This window comes from Marmota monax, unplaced genomic scaffold (genome assembly GCF_021218885.2).
Source record: "Marmota monax isolate L192 unplaced genomic scaffold, Marmota_monax_Labrador192_F-V1.1 WCK01_AAM20220418_F8-fsc00224, whole genome shotgun sequence".
In the NCBI taxonomy this organism is placed as follows: domain Eukaryota; kingdom Metazoa; phylum Chordata; class Mammalia; order Rodentia; family Sciuridae; genus Marmota; species Marmota monax.
In genome coordinates this window covers 800,132-819,697 of record NW_026693937.1, presented here as the reverse complement: position 1 = coordinate 819,697, position 19,566 = coordinate 800,132, and the positions used below count along the sequence as shown (strand labels likewise).

The 19,566-nt window shown below is 35.0% G+C and overlaps 1 protein-coding gene across 6 annotated transcripts in view; it reads right to left on the bottom strand.

Annotated features, from left to right (window-relative positions):
- The window catches only part of Nsd3 (nuclear receptor binding SET domain protein 3), a 108,304-nt gene extending 89,079 nt beyond the window's left edge, over positions 1 to 19,225 (bottom strand). For 3 of the 6 annotated variants that reach the window (XM_046463844.2, XM_046463846.2, XM_046463847.2), the window contains exon 1: positions 18,799 to 19,224. The gene's annotated coding sequence lies outside the window, so the exon portion shown is untranslated. Of the gene's footprint in view, positions 1 to 18,798 lie in introns of all 6 variants that reach the window. The other 3 variants (XM_046463843.2, XM_046463845.2, XM_046463848.2) reach the window with 2 other exon arrangements.
- Between the last annotated feature and the right edge of the window lie 341 nt (positions 19,226 to 19,566).

The window sequence follows — 19,566 nt, the reverse complement described above, 5'->3', positions numbered from 1 at the left end:
GATATTCTTTTCTGCAGTATGATAATTCATGTGTCCAACACAAAACCAAACTGGCAGCAGGTAATTAGGTCACTAAAAATAAATCAAAACAAAAAAATTTGCCCCAATTATTTTTAATTTTTTTGGTACTGGGGATTGAACCCAGGGTTGCTTTACCACTCATCTTCAGATGTTATTATTACTATTATTATTTTTTGAGACAGGGTCTCGCTAAGTTGTTAAGGGTATCACTAAGTTGCCCAGGCTGGCCTTGAACTTGAGATCTTCCTGCCTCAGCCTTCCGAGTCGCTGGGATTACAGGCATGCCTGGCTGCCCCAATTATTTTTAAGCTTTGTTAAAAGCTTCAGTATTTAGGGTTTTAAAAATTATTTTATTTTATTTTTTAAAGAGAGAGAGAGAGAGACAGAGAGAATTTTTTAATATTTATTTTTTAGTTTTCGGCGGACACAACATCTTTGTTTGTATGTGGTGCTGAGGCTCGAACCCGGGCCTCACGCATGCCAGGCGAGCGCGCTACCGCTTGAGCCACATCCCCAGCCCCTAAAAATTATTTTAGTAAGTAATATCTTCTACTCTAATTCTATTTTTTTGAAAAAAAATCAGTCTTTATTCTATAATGCAGATAAACTGAAATTACAACTAGAAAGTTAAGTAAGTAGATCCAATAATTCTAAACTTTTCTGAGAATATTTGGCTTCTTTTTAAATTTATTTATTCACTCTAATTCATTGTACACAATTACAGCACAACTTTCATTTCTCTGTTGTACACAAAGTAGGATTGCGCACAAGTGCATTCATACATTAATAGGGTAATGTTGTCCATTTCATTCCACCATCTTTCCTGCCCTTATCCCCCCTCCCCAGTCCTCCCACGCCTTTGCCCAATCACAGTTCCTCCATTTTTCCCATGCCCCCCCATTATGTATCAGCATCAACTTATCAGAGCGAACATTCAGCGTTTGGTTCTAATTTTATTTTTAAGTGTTGGAAATACAGAGTGTAAACATATCACCACCCAAGAGTCATAAACTGACAAGAAATCTTTTTCCAAGAAACTTCAAACATTTAAATAACAAGACTTAACATATTTTCTACTATAAATCTAATAATAATTCTACAGACATGTATAAACTAATGATATTATAATTCATATTTTCTCAAACATTGGGTATGTTATGACATGAAGCTTTCTCTTTTGTATTAGTGTACAGAAGTTACAGTCACTGTTAATATGATGAGGAAAAACTGTCACAATGTTATTACTGTTGAACATAATATAAGAAGAATCTTGAACTCTAATAAAATGTCTTCCCTTTCTGTATCACTTACAACTAATACAAAACCTAACTTAAGCACAAAACCAATTTATATTAGAATGTCATACTATATTTGAGGTGTCTTTGAGAGTAGCATTACAGTTCACAAAATCATCAAATGTTCAAACAACTGAAATTTATACTTATCTTTAATTTCCAAACCAAAGTGTAGCAGTTCCTTTTTCAGTCATGGAAACAAACAAAACCACTTCAATTCTAACAAGGAACTGTTAGAATTCTTAGTATACCCCTAGTATAATAAGTGAAGGAAGAAAGCTGATAAATGAATACAGGGAAGGTAGAAAACACAATCCTGCAATGAAGATAGTATCCTATATTATTACGATCAATGTAATCACAAGGATCCTTATAAATGAAAAGGGAAGGAAAGAGAATCAGAGAGAGATTTGAAGATTCAATGCTGCTGGCTTTGAAAGCAGAGAAGTGGACAATAAGCCAATAAATATGAGTGAACTCTAAAAGGAGGAGAAGCAAGGAAAGAAATTCTCCCCCAGAGCCTCCAGAAGGAACACTACCTTGATTTTAGCCCATCGAGTACTATGTTTGATATCTAGAATCTAAGATAATATATTTGCATTGTTTTAGTCACTAAATTTGTTGTAACTTGTCACAGAAGCAATAGGTGGTTTTTTTTCTGAAAACATTTCTACTAGCTTTTTTTTTTTTTTAGTTTCACAAACACTCCTGTAAGGTATGTAATAGGGAGGAGACCTAAAAATAGAGATATCATTTTAAAAAGAAGTCTTACTCCATCACAACATTAAATAGTCCTACATATAGATACAAATATGCTAATGTGACCACAATTTGTCCCTGGATCTCTAAGAAGAGCCATTTAAATTTAATAACTGCTAGGGGGCTACTGTCACTTTTCACACATGTGAAAGGATAAAAAATGATTTTTTTCTCTTTTCACTGACACAGTCACTGCTGCTTTCCATGCTCAGGAGTTTACTTTCATTCTAGTTATGGACCTGATACAAATAATACAATGGCAGTAAAGCTGTAACTATGCATGAGATGATAATGCAGTGGGTCCTTACTAGTAAAATACTTATTACACTTAGAATTTTCAATTTTTGCCAACTAAAATTTCTAGGCCATGATGGATTTTGTAGCTGATTTTCACAAAAATACGTAGGTAGAAAGGAGATCCTATAGTCATAAAACAGCTATATAGTAAGAATTGTTTTTAAAAAGTCTGTTGGTTTAAATCTGTAATAGTCACAATTAAAAACAAAGCCTCTCATAGCCATCCCAAAGATCTCTATTAAGCCAACATTTTTTCTAATGGGTAATCTCTAAGTGGAAATTTATTTTTCTAAAATTAATAATGTACAAGTTCCCTAAATAAAGAGGCTTTTGTTCACATGTTAAATCATTATTTATTCAAAAATATAACTCGAATAGTTGGGTAGAAACAAAATCCTTTCCATTTTTATCATGTGGCAAAAACAAAAAACAAAAAACTGGAGTTCCCAAGTTTTTTTTTTTTTTTTTTTAATTGAACCAGAAGTGCTTTACCACTGAGCTACATCCCAGGCCTTTTTAATTTCCTTTTTTAAAGACAGGGTCTCACTAAATTGCTGAGGCTGGCTTCAAACTTGAAATCTTTCTACCCTAACCTCCTGAATTATTGGGATTACAGGCATGTGCCACCATGTCTGGCTCCCCAGAGGAATTTTTCTATACTAAAATCATTCTAACCTAACCAGCATGAATTACCCATGCCAACACTACCATGACAATCAAAAGCTTAGTCCCACCTTGCCTATTTCCAGACTCAATGCTACGTTATATATTTTATTCTTCATAGACTCCTATTTCTGTTTTTTTGTGACATGGTCCATTACTGGACATCAGCCATGTACCAGACCATCTTCTAAGTCCTGAGAAATCAAAAGAAATAAGATTCTGGTCTCATGGAGCTAAAATAAACAAAAAAATTTCAGACAGTGATAAGCTACTAAATAACAGGGTATTATGTTACACTGACTGGTATTTAAAAGGACTAATGGAATCAAAGTCATTCATATAGAAGGTTGGAAAAAGAAGCATAGAAGTCATCATCAGGCAACATTTTTATTTCCTTTTGAGCTTGCTCTGTCGTAAGTTTCTGAGGTATGGCTATAGTAAAAAGGCTTTATAGTTCAATCAAGTATTTCATGTGATACAGAGTTTAAACCTTAAATATTATCTAACCATAACTAGACCAAAATATACTGAAATGAAGGCAATGCATTCTGCATTTAAATCATTTTGTTGGTCAGAACTCGATAGTCTGCTAACAGCTACACTGATTTAAAATAATTTAAAAAAATACTCTAGCTTTCAAAAATAACTATTACTGATAAGTTGTTTCCTGTAAATAGTTGTATTCCCTGAGATAGTGAGCATTTTGGAAAAATAAGATTTTAAAAATCCAATCTCTCTCTCTCTCTCTCTCTCTCTCTCACACACACACACACACACAAACACAGTAATCACTACAGCAAAGAATATAACAATATGTTCACTTTTGTTAATTATTTCATTTTATTTTTTCCTGTTACAGGGGATTGAACCCAGGGGCACTTTATCACACAGCTACATCCCAGCCCTTTTAAATTTATTTATTTATTTATTTAGATCAGGTCTTGCTAAGTTGCTATGGTTGTCCTTAAACTTAAAATTCTCCTGCTTCAGCCTCCCAAGCTGCTGGGATTATAAGCGTGCACCACTGTGCCAGGTCTCTTCTTTTATTTTCTTTTACTAGGAACATCTAAATCCATGATAGCCACATATGGCTATTTAAATTTAAACAAAATTAAATTAAATTATAATCCTTAATAGTGCTAGCCATATTTCAGGTATTAAATATCAACATGTGGTTAGTATTGGTTAGCAAACATGCAGAATACTTCCATCACTGCAGAAAATTTTACTAGGCATGGGGCTGGGGTTGTGGCTCAGTGGTAGAGCGCTTGCCTAGCACATGTGATGCTCTGGGTTCGATCCTCAGAACCACATAAAAACTAAGTAAAAAAAAATAACGGTATTGTGTCAACTACAACTAAAAAATATTTTTTAGAAATTTTTATTAGACAGTGATGATCTACATTATTTTTCAAATTTGATCTAACAAAAATATCCTTAAAAAAGCTTATGAAAAGGGGCTGGGGTTGTGGCTCAGTGGTAAAGCATTTGCCTGGCATGTGTGAGGCTCTGGGTTCAATCCTTAGCACTGCATATAAATAAATAAATAAAATAAAAGGTCCACTGATAACTATGATGCAAGAAAGAAATCACATGAGAGGAAGTTTAACAATCAGATCTATATATTAGAATAAGAAAAACTCATGGGCTGGAGTTGTAGCTCAGTGGTAGAGCACTTGCCTTGCAAGAGTGAGGCACTGGGTTCGATCCTAGCACCACATAAAAACAAATAAAGGCACTGAGTCCATATACAACTAAAAAAAACTTAAGAAAGAAAGAAAAACTCACGTAAAACCAGGGACAAATAAAATGTCCACTGAGTAACAGTACATACCCAATCACTGATATTATAGTCATTTGATTTGAATTTTAATTCCCACTCTGCTTCTCTATTATAGCTGTATATTTTGAGCAGCTATAACATATTTGGGCTCTCATTTTTATTTATTTATTTGTTTGTTTACTTTTTAGTTGTAGTTGGACACAATACCTTTATTTTATTTATTTATTTTTATGTGGTGCTGAGGATAGAACCCAGGGCCTTGCATGAGCTAGGTGAGCGCTCTACTACTGAGCCACAATCCCAGCCCTGGGCTCTCATTTATAGTCAATAAGGGAAGTATAAAGCACATGACCAGGATATCTGAAATGACCCCAAACAATGGAAAGATGGGCTGCAATTCCTCCTGGATAGCTTGACAAGAATATACATGGTTTAAAAAATTAACTTTAAGACTTACCTACTATTTTAACATTATCTAAGAATAGCCTTAATTTGCAGTATTAAACAATTAAATTCACAACCAATGCTTACATACATAAATAAGAACCTAAAGAATAAAATCAGCATATTCACTGTAACTGTCTTTATGCCACTGTCTGATTAAGCAAGGTGTTAGATAAGTTGCACATTTGCTTCTAATTTTTAAATTTTTTTTCTTAGTTTAAACTACTAATAGAGCAAAAATATTTTTAAGAGTATAACTGAACTACTACTCCACAATCTGTTCAACTTTAGTGTTATCATCCCAAATATTTTCTGAAACTTTCAATCAAAATTTTCCACTAAAAATGTGTCAAAGACGTTAAAATACCCTGTATTAGGAAGTAGCCTGCATCAAGTGGAACATCATTAGTTAAGATACAAAACAAAACCTTGCTAAATTTAACCATAAACCCTGTCACTAAATTCAATCACAGTTCTCACTTAACTAAGATTCCATTAAGTTACAAAACATCTCAGGTTGCTTTGTAGTTCTTATTTTTTCCTGACTAAACCACATTACTACTGAACTACTTTATACTAATACAAAACTTACTAGTAAAACACCCTGTTTCCCTTATCTATCCGGTTTAACCTCAACTGTTTTCACTTTGTTCTTGACCACACCCAACAACAACAGACATGGTATTACCACTTACAGAAAATGTATATTAAGTTATTTTCCGTTCTCTTACAGCAAGGGTACTGGCTCACTCTGAAAATTACTACAAATTAAGTAACTTTTATCAGTCATCTTGTACCAGTCATTAAGAAATCTAGTAAACTAACAAGTTCATCCACATATTTTCCTACCCTTTCCCCCAACAAACTCTTACATTAAAAATAGTTTCTAAAACTGATTCTTTAAAAAAAAAAAAAAAAAAAGTTTTGTTTTGTCTTTATATACTGGGGATTGAACCCAGGGGTGCTTTACTATTAAGCTACATTCCCCAGTCTTTTTTTTTTTTTTTTTTTTTTTTTTGAGATAGTGTCTCCCTAAGTTGCTGAGGGACTTACTAATTTGCTGAGGCTGGCCTCAAACTAGTGATCTTCCTGCCTCAGCCTCCTGAGCTGCAGAGATCCCACACATGTGCCAGCATGCCCAGCTTGGTTCTTAAAATTTTCAAGATAGTTGAATTTTACTTTATCTTGGAGTCTCCATTCTCCACAAGGCAAAAATAGAACATACAATAAAACTATGTGTATTTTAAGGTACTAAGCAATTTATCATATATAAAATTATAATTTACTAAGATTTTATTTCCTATAACAACTACTTTGGGTGTTTTTTGTTTATTTTTGTTGATGCTCTGTTTTGTTTTGGTTCATCGGCTTTATCTTTTTAGTATTTTAAGTTCTATTGTATTCATTATTTTTTAAAGTAAGCAATAAAAGGACATTTGAACTTCATATCATATATTCAAATTTTACATCATTTTACATACATTTGTTTTATCAGAATTCTAAGCTTTGGTGTAGCTAGAGCCACCACAAAGTTGTAATAACAACAGTGAAGTAAATTTGGACTGGAAAGTTAACTTCATGTTCATACTTGTACCAGCATGAATTTATTTTACAACTGAGAAACACCCACATAACCCATGCATAGATGCTCTTCAAGCATTAGTTAACATTTAACTTATAATTTCTACGAAAGTAGGAAAGTAAACTTACTTAGGTTAGGCAACTAAGTTTATTTCTTCATTTATTAAATATAAACATATAGACCATATATACAAGTTTATTTTTTGGATGTCTGTCTGTCTCTCTCTCTCCCCCCACACACACAAAGAGAGAATAAATGCATAAATGCAAGAAAGAGCTTTTTTTTTTTTTTTTTTTTTTTTGGTGGCATTAGGGATCAAATCCAGTCTTCTTTGAGCATGCTAGGAAAGCACTCTACACTGAGCTATATTCCCACGCCCACTGTACACATTTCCACTTCTGGAAACAAAACACTTATTATTATTATCAATTACATGCCTGGTACAATTCTTGGCCCATTTTAACACTTCCAATTGAAATTCCTATAAATTTCATCTCTATTTACAGATGAGAATATTGATCCTCAATGATAAAGTGAAGTAGAAGAACTCATTCCACTGCCCACCTAATTAAAAAAAAAAAAGAAAAAAAAATAGTCATGCTAACTGGTTAAAACAAACAGAACTATAGTACAACTTTCAGGGGTTAATGTCAGAGCAAAGCAAACTTCTCTTGATTAAAAGAAAGCCATACTTTAATAAGATGCCAAGTCCACTACAGTGAAATATAGGTAGAAGACATTTTCTAAAGTATTTCAAAATCAAACTTGATTTTTTTTTTTAAAGAGAGAGTGAGAGAGAGTGAGAGAGAGAGAATTTAATATTTATTTTTTAGTATTTGGCGGACACAACATCTTCGTATGTGGTGCTGGGGATCGAACCCGGGCAGCACTCATGCCAGGTGAGCGCAGTACCGCTTGAGCCACATCCCCAGCCCACAAACTTGAATTTTTTTTTTTTAAAAAAACTTATTGTAAGCCACATACAAGTTCTTTCAGTAAAGATATCTTGACTGGACAAGAAAATTATTTTGTAATTTAAAAAGCTACTGCATACACTGCTTCATAAGATAAAAATTTTTACTTGCATATCAGGTTTTCTTAATACAGGACATATGGGTATCTTTTTTTCTAAGAATTTTCTAACATCTCACTCATAAATGTATTTAAAGTATGTGTCACACATGTTCTTGTGTACTGAACATGTTCTTGTGTACTTTGACCTGTAATATTTTTTCTGAGACGGGTCTTACTATGTTGTCTCAGGCTGGTCTCCAACTTCTGGGCTCAAGCAATCCTTCTGCCTCAGCCTCCCAAGAAGCTGGAATTACAGGTGTGTGCCACTGTGCCTTTTTGTACTATACTTTAATACAAAAGTGTACTAAAGTGTAGTACAAAAAATAGCTACAGAATATAGCTATGAATAGCCCAGAGTATGACACATACTTGTTACTCTACCCACTCAGGAGACTGAGGCAGGAAGATCACAAGTTAGAGGGCAGCCTCAGTAACTTAGGGAGACCCTGTCTTCAAAAAAAAAGTGGCAGGGGTTCAGGAGGGGGAAGCAGTGCTGGAGATGTAGCTCAGTGGTAAAGCACTCTTCTACCATGTGCAAGGCCCTGGGTGCATATAAATAATTTGCAGTTCTTAAAACAAAGACTTTAATATCATCAGGAATTTAATTAGGGTTAAACTTTTCTAGAAATATTCTAAAATGGACTGTGCTGATGGTTATACAATTCTGTAACTATACTAAATCCCAGTGAGTTATATATTTTAAATGGGTAACTGTATGGAAAGTGAATTATAACTCAATGAAGTATTACAGGTTGAAGACTGGGGTTGTAGGTCAGTGGCAGAGCACTTGCCTCACACAAGTGAGGCACTGGGTTCTATCCTCAGCACCACATAAAAATAAACAAAATAAAGATATTGGGTCCATGTATAACTAAAAAAAAATTTTAAAAAATTTTAAATACAGGTTGAACTTTTTTTTTTTTTTTTTTGGTACTAGAGATTGAACCCAGTTAAGCACCACTGAGCCACATGCTCAGGACCCACTCCCCATCTTTTTTTTTTTTTTTTTTAATTTTGAAACAAGATCTCACTAAGCTTCTTAGGCCCCTTCTAAATTTCTGAGGCTAGCTTTGAACTTGAGATCCTCCTGTCTGAGCCTCCCATATTGCTAGGATTATAGGCATGTGCTATTGCACCCGGCCAGGTTAACATTCTTAATCCAAAAATTTTGAAATCCAAAATGCTCCAAAATCTAAAACTTTATTAGTACTGACCTAAAGCCAGAAGTGGAAAATTCCACACCTGACTTCATGTAGAACAGGTTGTATTCAAAACACAGGTGCAACCAAACATATTATATAAAATTACCTTTAGGGCAAGGGACATAGATCAGTGTTGGAACTCATGCTTAGCATGTGCAAGTCCCTGGATTCCACTCCCAGTACCACAAAAAAACAAAACATTAACAAAAAACCATTTGGGCTATATGTATGAGGTACATATAAAACATAAATGAATTCTGTGTTAAGACTTAGGTCTTATCCTCAACATATCTCACCATGTACATGCAAATATTCCAAAATCCGAAAAATGTGAAACACTTCTGACCTCAAGCATTTGGCATAGGGAAACTGAACCTGTATTTTAAAAAACTTTTCTTGGACAGCAATTTGGAAATATGTATGAAAAGCTTTTGAAATGTTCATGTATCTTTTAAGCAATTCTGGTTCTAGGAATTTATTGTAATAAAACAATCAAGTGTTAGATTTTTTTTAATGTAAAAGTATGTTGATAAAATTGCCGTATGCAAAAATTATAAAGTGCCTAATACTATAAATAGAATGATAAACAGATTATAGAATACCAATATAAAGAAATTATATCAGTGTTTTTGTTTTTTTAAATACATTTATTTACTTTAAAAATATCTTTATTTAATTTAATTAATTTTTAATTTTATTTATTTATTTTTTTGGTATTAGGGATTGAACTCAGGGGCACTCAACCACTGAACCACATCCCCAGCCTTATTTTGTATTTTATTTAGAGACAGGGTCTCACTGAGTTGCTAAGGGCCATTGCTGAGGCTGGCTTTGAATTCATAATTCTCCTGTCTCAGCCTCCCGAAAAAATGTTTATTTTTATGTGGTGCTGAGGATTGACTTCAATGCCTCACATGTGCAATGCCTCTGCCACTAAGCCAAAACCACAGCCCCTATTTTATTTACTTTTATGTGGTACAGAGGATCAAACCCAGTGCCTCCTATGTGCTAGGCAAGCACTCTAACACTGAGCTACAACCTAAGCCCCTATATGTCAGTTTTTATAAATGCAATCTCAAAACATATTATTTCATAGTATTTTAAACAATGAAACATGTTATAAAATATTATGATTATATAATTTTAATTTTGTAAAAGAAAATATATACATAGATAAGAAAAACTACTGGAAGGATATACAACAAAATATTAATAGTAGTTCCAGTTGAGAGGGTTTCAGGTGATTTTAATTTTCTTTATATCTTACTGATTTTCCATTTCTATATAAAATAATCTTTTAATAACTTAAATATAACAAATGTTATTTTAAAACCTAGTACCCACTTTAGAAAAATTCAAGTTTCCAACCAAAAAATGAAAATGGGACCATCAGCATTTCTCAGAAGTTTTATGTGTATGTGTGCATATGTGTGAATACATATGCATACACATGAATATTCACCTAAACACCTTAATTTTATTAACCAATAAGATAAATTCTAATGATCAAGTCTTAATGGTATAGGTGGTAGCAACACAGAAACCATAAGGTAACTAAAAGTCTATTAACTCTACTTCCTACACAAAACAAAATTTATGTTTTTTAAAATAATTATCAAATAGAGCTTTCTTACATATAAGAAAATTCAACACATGTCCATCTAAAAAGATTTAAAATCATTATCTATCATCTTTGCAGGGGAGAAATTAACAAGGAACATATTTAAACTTCAGTAGAAGTGTAAATTAAAAAAATTCTATTACATAACAGAAAAGAATTCAAAGATACAGTAGAGCAAAGAAAGAAGTTTCTTAACCCCAATCTAATGTAAAATACTACATTATAAAATGCATTTGGATGGCTAGGGCTATAGCTCAGTGGTAGAGCACCTGCCTTGCATGTGTGAGGCACCAGGTTTGATCCTCAGCACCACATAAAAATAAAAAGTAAAGATACTATGACCATTTACAACTAAAAAAAATATTTTTGAAAATAAATAAATTTTAAAAATGCATTTAGATGATCCTGCAGCAATTATAAAAAGAGGATAGTTTAAAGTGACAAAATTATAATAACCAAATAAAATTTTAATTTACACATGCAGAAGAATTATAAAAATGTCCTTCTCAAAGTCTATATTGTAGAGGTTTATGAAATACTGTATTGAGCTGGTAGTGAAAGGGGGGAAAAAAGCATTCAACATTTTCTGCTATTATAATCCTTGAAAGTCAACATTAACTTTTCTAAACATGTAAAAAAGCCATCTAGAAGGTCAGAAAAGCACACACAATCCAGAAATTTTCCCAAGCTCAAAAGAAACTTGATTCACCCAGCCAAATTATAGGAAAGGGAAGATTCAAGAGGCACCATGGGCCAGCTATGGTGGTGCGTGGCTGTTAATTCCAAAGACTTGGGAGGCTGAGGCAGGATGATTCCAAGTTCAAGGTCAGCCTCAGCAACACTGCCAGGCTCTAAGCAACTTATTGAGACCCTGTCCCAAAGTAAAAATTAAAAAACACTGGGGAGATGGCTCAGTGGTTAACCTCCCTTGGGTTCAATCACTGGTACCAAAAAAAAAAAAAAAAGGGACAAAGCTAGCCTCAGCAACTTAGTGAAGTCCTAAGCACCTAAGTGTGACCCTCTGTCTCTAAATTAAAAAAAAAAAAGATATGTATATACATATATATATATATATATATATATACATACACACACACACATACATATATGTATATGGACATATATATAAATATATATATATATATGGACTGCAGATGTAGCTTAATAGTTTAGCGCCCCGAGTTCAATCTCATTATAATATCAAGAAAGAAAAAAAAAAGAACTTTCTTCTGGGACTCAGTATTATGTTTTATTCCACATTCATAATTAAAGCACTTAGATTTCAAATTACTAAGTATCTACAATGTTAGGAAGCTGCTTTTAAAAAATTACCCAGATATTCATTTGGCAGTAACAATTATAAACTTGTTATACTATTTATGAGTTTGCGGGTATAGCTCAGTGCTACAGCATGGCTTAGCACATAAGAGGTCCTGGGTTTGATCCTTAGCACCACAAATAACAATAATAAAGATAATCCTTAAAACTGGTTATTCCATTTTTATATTTGCTGACCCTTTGTGGTTATGAATTTTTCAGATCCTTATGATTAAAAAGAAAAATAGAACATTAGCATACTTTTATCCCTAAAGTCCTACTGCCACCAAGGCAGGACAAGCTGAACCAACAAGATGCCTATGCAGGTTTGCTTAAAGGACTTATTACCCAAATGATAGTTACACAATGTTCATTTTCTCATTATTTGTTTATACTGAACATTTGGGTCTTAAAATGCATTTCTTTATTAATGTTATGTTAAACAACTTCAAAAAGGTTGTAAAATGCCTATTTTTTATTTGTGTTTGTTTTTTGCATACGGCTTTCATTAGAGTCTACATTTAAGAGAGCTTAGGTAACGCAAGACTTACAAACACAATATTATCTTGGCAATGGCCAAAATGCCACGAGGCAAGTCTCCATGTGCTCTTAACATCAGATCAATTTGATAAATTTTGTTCATCCATGAGATCCCAGGAAGCTACCCACTTCATAAATTTAAAATGTCTACCTATATATTTTAGAAAGTACACATATAATTCGTAACCAAGTAAGAAAAAACATGCCCTATGGTAGAAAAATACTTATTACTTAATGTTTAGTTATCTATTAAAATAAAAACACAAGCTATGAAGAAAAAGGACACATATTCTTTTAAAAAAATTTTAAGTAATGTAAAAACTTATATATATGACAGTCTCTTTGGCCTGACAAGTCCCTCAAGTCTGTTTCATCCATTATTGAGTTAAACACTGTGCTTTCCAATTTCATTAAAATAAACTAAAAAACTTGAGTTATTATGAGAGAATTTTATCAATATCTCAGAAAATTCCATGTAAAATGTAAGATGTTAAGTAACGTTTTCAGTGTTACATATGGTTAAAACAGAAACTATATGTATATAAATTCTTTTTCATTTTCCTATTCATTTTCTCAACATACTCTATGATGATTAAGATCCATATCTGAAATTTTAAAATAAGCCAACAATTCTTTTTCAAAGAGCTTTTTAAATTCAAAATCTTGTTGATAAGCATGTCTTTAGGAATAACAAAACACATCATGTAAAAACTGAACATTCTCTAAATTCACAGTATTTAAAATTTTATGGCTTTTACATTCTTTTCATGCCGTACTAGGAGGCACAACATACTATAGAAGTGTTCAGAATATTTATTTATTAAGTACTTACCAAGATCAACAGTAAAAATAAAAACCATACTGTATGTTTTAAAAAAATATTAGGTGGGGCTGGGGTTGTAGCTCATTGGTAGAGCTTTTGCCTAACATGTGAGGCACTGGGTTTGATTCTCAGCACTACGTATAAATAAATAAAACAAAGATCCATTGACAAATAAAAAATGTATGTGTGTGTGTGTGTGTGTGTGTGTGTATACATAGTAGTCTTAGCATAATCTATTCCTTAAATTTACCCTTATTAATATTGATAAAAAAATTAGCCAGCAGAAGGAAAGCTTGCCATTTATTTCAAAACTCAAATGCTGGGTATGTTGTTTATTAACAACAACAACAACAAAAGTCATATTAGTGTCTTCTTAAAAAAAAAATAGACTGATTTTTTCCTAAAGGAACAATAAAAACAGTATTGCACTGAGAAACAGATTTTATGGATAGATACCAAATTCTAAAAAAACTTTAATAATTTTAATTTCTTCAGTGTCTACAATACAAGACTATTTTGTTGTTGTTGCTGTTTAAAAAAATAAATAAATAAAACCAGGGCTGGGGTTGTGGCTCAGCGGTAGAGCGTTTGCCTCACACATGCAACATGCTGAGTTCGATCCTCAGTACCACATAAAAATAAATAAGTGAAATAAAGGTACTGTATCCAACTACAACTAAAAAATAAATATTTTTTAAAAATAAAATAAAACCAATGAGTAAGCATCCATGGTAACCTGTTTTCTTCTTTTTTGGGGGGTGGACTGGGGATTGAACATGACCACTGAGCCACATCCCCAGCCTTATTTTGTATTTTATTTAGAGACAGGGTCTCACTGAGTTGCTCAGCACCTTGCTTTTGCTGAGGCTGGCTTTGAACTCCAAATCCTCCTGCACCACTGGGATTACAGGCATGCGCCACCATGCCCAGCTCTATTTTCTTCTTGATAGGCAAAAATAATTTAAAACTAAACAAAGTAATCAACATTATATGCTAAGCTTTTTTAAAACTTGTTATCTTTTTATAATTTTTAAGTTGTGTAGATGAACACAATATCTTTATTATTATTATTTTAATATTTATTTTTAGTTGGACATAATATCTTTATTTATTTTTATGTGGTGCTGAGGATCGAACCCAGGGCCTCGCAAGTGCTAGGTGAGCGCTCTAACTCTGAGCCACAACCCCAGCCCCTTATTATTTTTTTTTTAATGTGGTGCTTAGAATTGAACACAGTGCCTACATGTACTAGACAAGCACTCTACCACTGAGCCAGAAGCCCATTCATCCCTAAATTTGTTTTCAATGAGGCATTTTTAGCTCATTTTAAAAAACTTATCGGTGTCACAATTTTCTTTCTAGGATCACGATTAAATTTTGTTTTCTAATTCAGTTCACTGCTGTGTCACTGACAACTGTATTGAAACAGGAAAAATTCTGACAAAAACCACTTTATTACAAACTCCAAGATAACTTGAACACAATTCATTTTCTTTTAAAATATTTATTTATTTTAGTTTTCGGCGGACACAACATCTTTGTTTGTATGTGGTGCTGAGGATCGAACCCGGGCCGCACGCATGCCAGGCGAGCACGCTACCGCTTGAGCCACATCCCCAGCCCAACACAATTCATTTATTCATGTAAAAATATTGTGTATATGTTATATGTGCCTGATGAACAAAGTATGAAAAAAATAAAGCAAGATCCCTTGCTTCACTGCAACTTACTTTCCTCAAACTAATTATACTAACTTTGAAATATGCCCCCTCATCTTGAGCTTTCATAGACAACTCAAATACTTTCACAGTAAAATAATGTGGTGTGGTATAAAGACCCAAGTAACAGGTTACCAAAGCCTTGGGTTTAACTTTTATAAGATTCAGTTTTCTCTTTTGAAAAATAAGATAGTGTATTATCTCTCTTCCATTTGAACAGACAGGAATGTAATTCAGATTCAGCTATATTACTTATAATAGCAAAAACATGTTAGCAACCTAAATGTTAATATTCCAAATAATTAAATACTATATGACCCTTTATAAAAAGCTGTAGGTCCACGTATGCCAATTTTAAAAGATGTCCCAGACATCCTATTAAAACAAAAAAGCAAAATGTAGATAGTATGTACTTCAAGAGAAATATACAAATAAGTGCATGGAAATTCTCTAGATGGAGAAACAAAAAACTTCAAAATAGTTAAAGTAGTAATCAGGGCTGCTATTTTTTAAATTTCTTGAAAATGTTGAAAGTAACAAACATACTATTTTTATGGTTTTTAAAAATAAATTTCTTAGGTTTGCTGATCCAGGTTCTATACCTGTGTTCAAATACTTGCTTTGCTGACATTCCAAAAAAAAAAAAAAAAACGACCATGAATGGTCTTTTAGGATGGAACCAGTCTTCAAAGAATTTTTAAATGTTTCAATGTTATTTAATTACTTAACCTCAGCTTCTCCATCTGTAAAAATGGGTTAAAAGTATTAAGCTCATACAACCATCAGGAGGATAAAAGGAAATCACTGTAAGAGGACAAATGTTACCAGCTATGATTATTATCAGATCTGAAAGTTAATTCAATGTTCATCAATATTAGTTTCCTCTATCCAAAACTCATTCAATCTGATCAGCATACTAGAGCACATTGGTTAATTTACAGTTTAAAAAAAAATAAAAAATACACAGGTGGGCTGATGATCAAAAAAATTAGAGCAAAGTTTGGGTTTCTGTTGTTATCTGACTTGAGTAGCCTTCTTCATTGAATGGATACCTGGGCAAGGAACCAGAATATTCATGATGGCTCATTTAAGTTTCATGTGTTTTTTTAAATTTCATTTTAACATGCAATGATTGCTTATTTTCTTAAAAAGTATGGCATTGATAGTTCATGCACATAATTTGCAAACTAATTATAAATAACGCCAATCAAGGGGGCTGGGGCTGTAGCTCAGTGGTAGAGCGCCTGCCTTTCAAGTGTAAGGCCCTAGATTCGATCCTCAGCACCACATAAAAATAAATAAAGATATTGTGTCCATCTACATCTAAAAAAAATTAAAAAGTTAAAAAAATAATGTCAATCAAATGGGAAACACAAATAAGAAATCTCCATGAATATAAATTTAAAAAAAAAAAAAACATGCTGAATGGCCTTTTAGAATGGAACTTATCTTCAAAGAATTTCAAAAAATTCAGGCTTTATGCTATGAACACAGTACTCTCAGAAAGTACCACTTTAACAACATTCATTTTAATTTTCCCAACAAACCAAGAACACATCTGAAACTTCTCCAAAACAACTGAGAGGACATTACTATTAAAATAGATTAAATCAATATGTAGTAGAATTGGATTCAGTCCATCATATTACAATTTTAATAGAACTTCCAGGTACCAGAGAACAATCTGACCATCAATGTGATGGGTTAAAGTTTTGATTACCTCAATTACAATTATAAATCAAAAGCAAAAGGTCATGAACACTTTTTAATCTTTTCAATATGAAAATAAAATAGGCTCCACCTCATACTAATTGATCTCCTATAAATTTGTCAGGATTTAAATCTTTAGAGAAGCAACAACTTCTAATCACAAAAGTAGTTACATTTGAATACATTAGAATTACCTTATCTTTCATGAGAGTTACCAGAACTTCCCATCAAAAAAAAGAAAAAAAAAGAAAAGAAAAGAAACTGGCAACTCAATGAGGCTCTAACAACTGCCTGCCTACTTCATAGATCATTGCACTGTGCTGAACTGGCATTTGGAGACTACATTGAGATAGCAGCATGAAGGCAAAGGGAGGAGTTGAGGAAAAGAGTTTATTTTTAAAAAATAGAAATCACTATTCTTAACACACCTATCCTTTGATAGCTATCAGAAATACCCTTTTAAAATACAGACATTCTTATTTTTCAACATTCAAAATATAGCAAGCAAATAATCTATCACAAGCGGATCTCCCTAGCCCTTCTTACCCACACACAGTGTTTTGCCAAGAGCACAGCCCCAAGTAAAAAAAAAAAAAAAAAAAAAAACCAACGCAATTTCCTTGTTTACTTAAAGAATTGCAGAAAACATGTAGACCGCTTCTAAGGCTTCTGAAACCAATCAATATTCAAAGGACTTTTCACGATCATGTCTGAAATATGACGGTAGTAATGATTCCTTCAACTAGTAAAAATCTAGTTTCAAATTTACAAAAAGGGTTAAATTTTACACTGCAATTCATCAGTATGTCTTGTTTGCAACCAGAAAAGGGAAGGGGGTGGGCAGCAAAACACACAAGATGGAAAACATCACTACCTCCTTTGCTGGTTATGAATAACTGTAAATGATCCAAGAGGTAAGGGAAAAGAGTTCATGAATAGAAAGAAGGGGGGTTAACAATGTGAGCTGGCCCCTTCCAGATTTACATTGATGTCGGAAAGAAAAAGGAATTTATTTACACTGCAGTGCCTGGCAGCAAACATGGCTGCCCCTGCCCCCTTTAAATCTGAATAGTCCTCACTCTCTCACCAAAATCATCATATTATGGCCATGTCTCTCCCTGTCTCCTTACCATAACACAAACACATCTCCTCTTCCCTCAAAACAGTAACACCCACACCTCCCCCATTTCACAACAATCACAACCCCATAACCACTAGCTTCTCTATTCTATAGCCTTGAAATAGGCACAGAATACACACAAATATAGGAACAAAAGGCTTTCCTTTCTAACACTTTAACAACCCCCTTCCCTTTTCCTCCCACTATGTGACGCTTGGTGGATCGTTCTCATCCCTTCCAACATTCAGTTAATTTCCTTCTCTAATCCAATCCTATGTCTTCCAGTTTCCTGCGTCTATTTCCTATCCTCCTATTGCATTCTGTCTCAATCATTTCTCATCCCTTTTTCTAAACCACTTCATTTTCTTATTTCTCCCTTGATTCCCATAAGATGCCCCATTTCCCCATCAAATTCCATCCCTTTCCCCCAGCCTCTTCTAGTTCCCACACTACACCCCCAGACCTCCCTATTTCGTAGTCCACTCGGGTCTCTAATCTTCTCCAAATCTAACTCTTCTTTCTCTGCCCCTCCCCGGTTCCTATCTTTATCCCCGCCCCCATCCTACCTTTACTCCCAATTCTCAGCTCAGCGCCACTACATCCCTAATCCCAATCCTACCTCCCCTGCCCCACCCCCCAATTCCCTCCACACCCCTCATCCTGCCATCTGCTCTTCCTTCTAGACTACCCTTGAACCCTTTCAGGCCACCCGCTTCTCCTCCCATTCCTGAGTCTCTATCCCTACTGGTGCCCCATCCTTAGATAGCCCCCACCCCATCTTTCCGTCCTCGGCACTTCCGTGCAACACACACACACACACACACTTTACCTTCAGTTTGTTCCATTCTAACCCCCCGGCCGTGTCAGTACGATCACAGGAGAGACACGGAGGCCCGGAATGGGGCTGGGGTGCCGACAGCTGCCGGGGCCGCGGGGGGAGGAGACGGAACCAAGCTAGGCCGCATGAAATCCCCGGACTAGATTTCCCCCGCGCCGGACGCCTCTGCCATGGCGGCCGGCACCGAGGACTGCCACGGCCGGACCGGGCCGGGCACGCTGAAGGGAGGAGGAAGGCTGCGGGAGGTGGGTGGGAAGGGGAAGTGGCGGGACAGGGATCGTCGAGCAGCCACTGGTGCCAGAGAGGAGCTGTGGCGGGCGGTCCAACCGGGGCAGCAGGGTCCTCGAGTTCCACTCAGAATTCTCACGCCTGTCCGCAGCGACCTGTGCACAGCCCCCTCGGCCTCCGCCTCCGTGCTGGCCGCTGCCGCCCGCTCCCGCCGCCCGCTCCCGCCGCCGTCGCCGCCGCCGCGCACAAAGCCCCCCCACCCCCGACTCTCGGGGCGCCGCCGCCGCCAAATCCTCAGCCCCTCATTGGCCGCGCGCCGCGGCGCCTGCCGGGAAATGCAGTCCCAGGTTTGGGGTACAGGGGGCGAAAGGAGGAAGAGGCTCGTCAGCCCCGGGAGGAGAGAGGCGGGAGCTAGAACCTGCAGAGCGAACGGCGCGAGAGTGTCTAGACCAGACAGGAGACCGCGGGCGATAAGGCAAAGGGTCAGGAAAGAATGACGCGAAGGGGCTGGAATGCAAATGAAACTAGAAG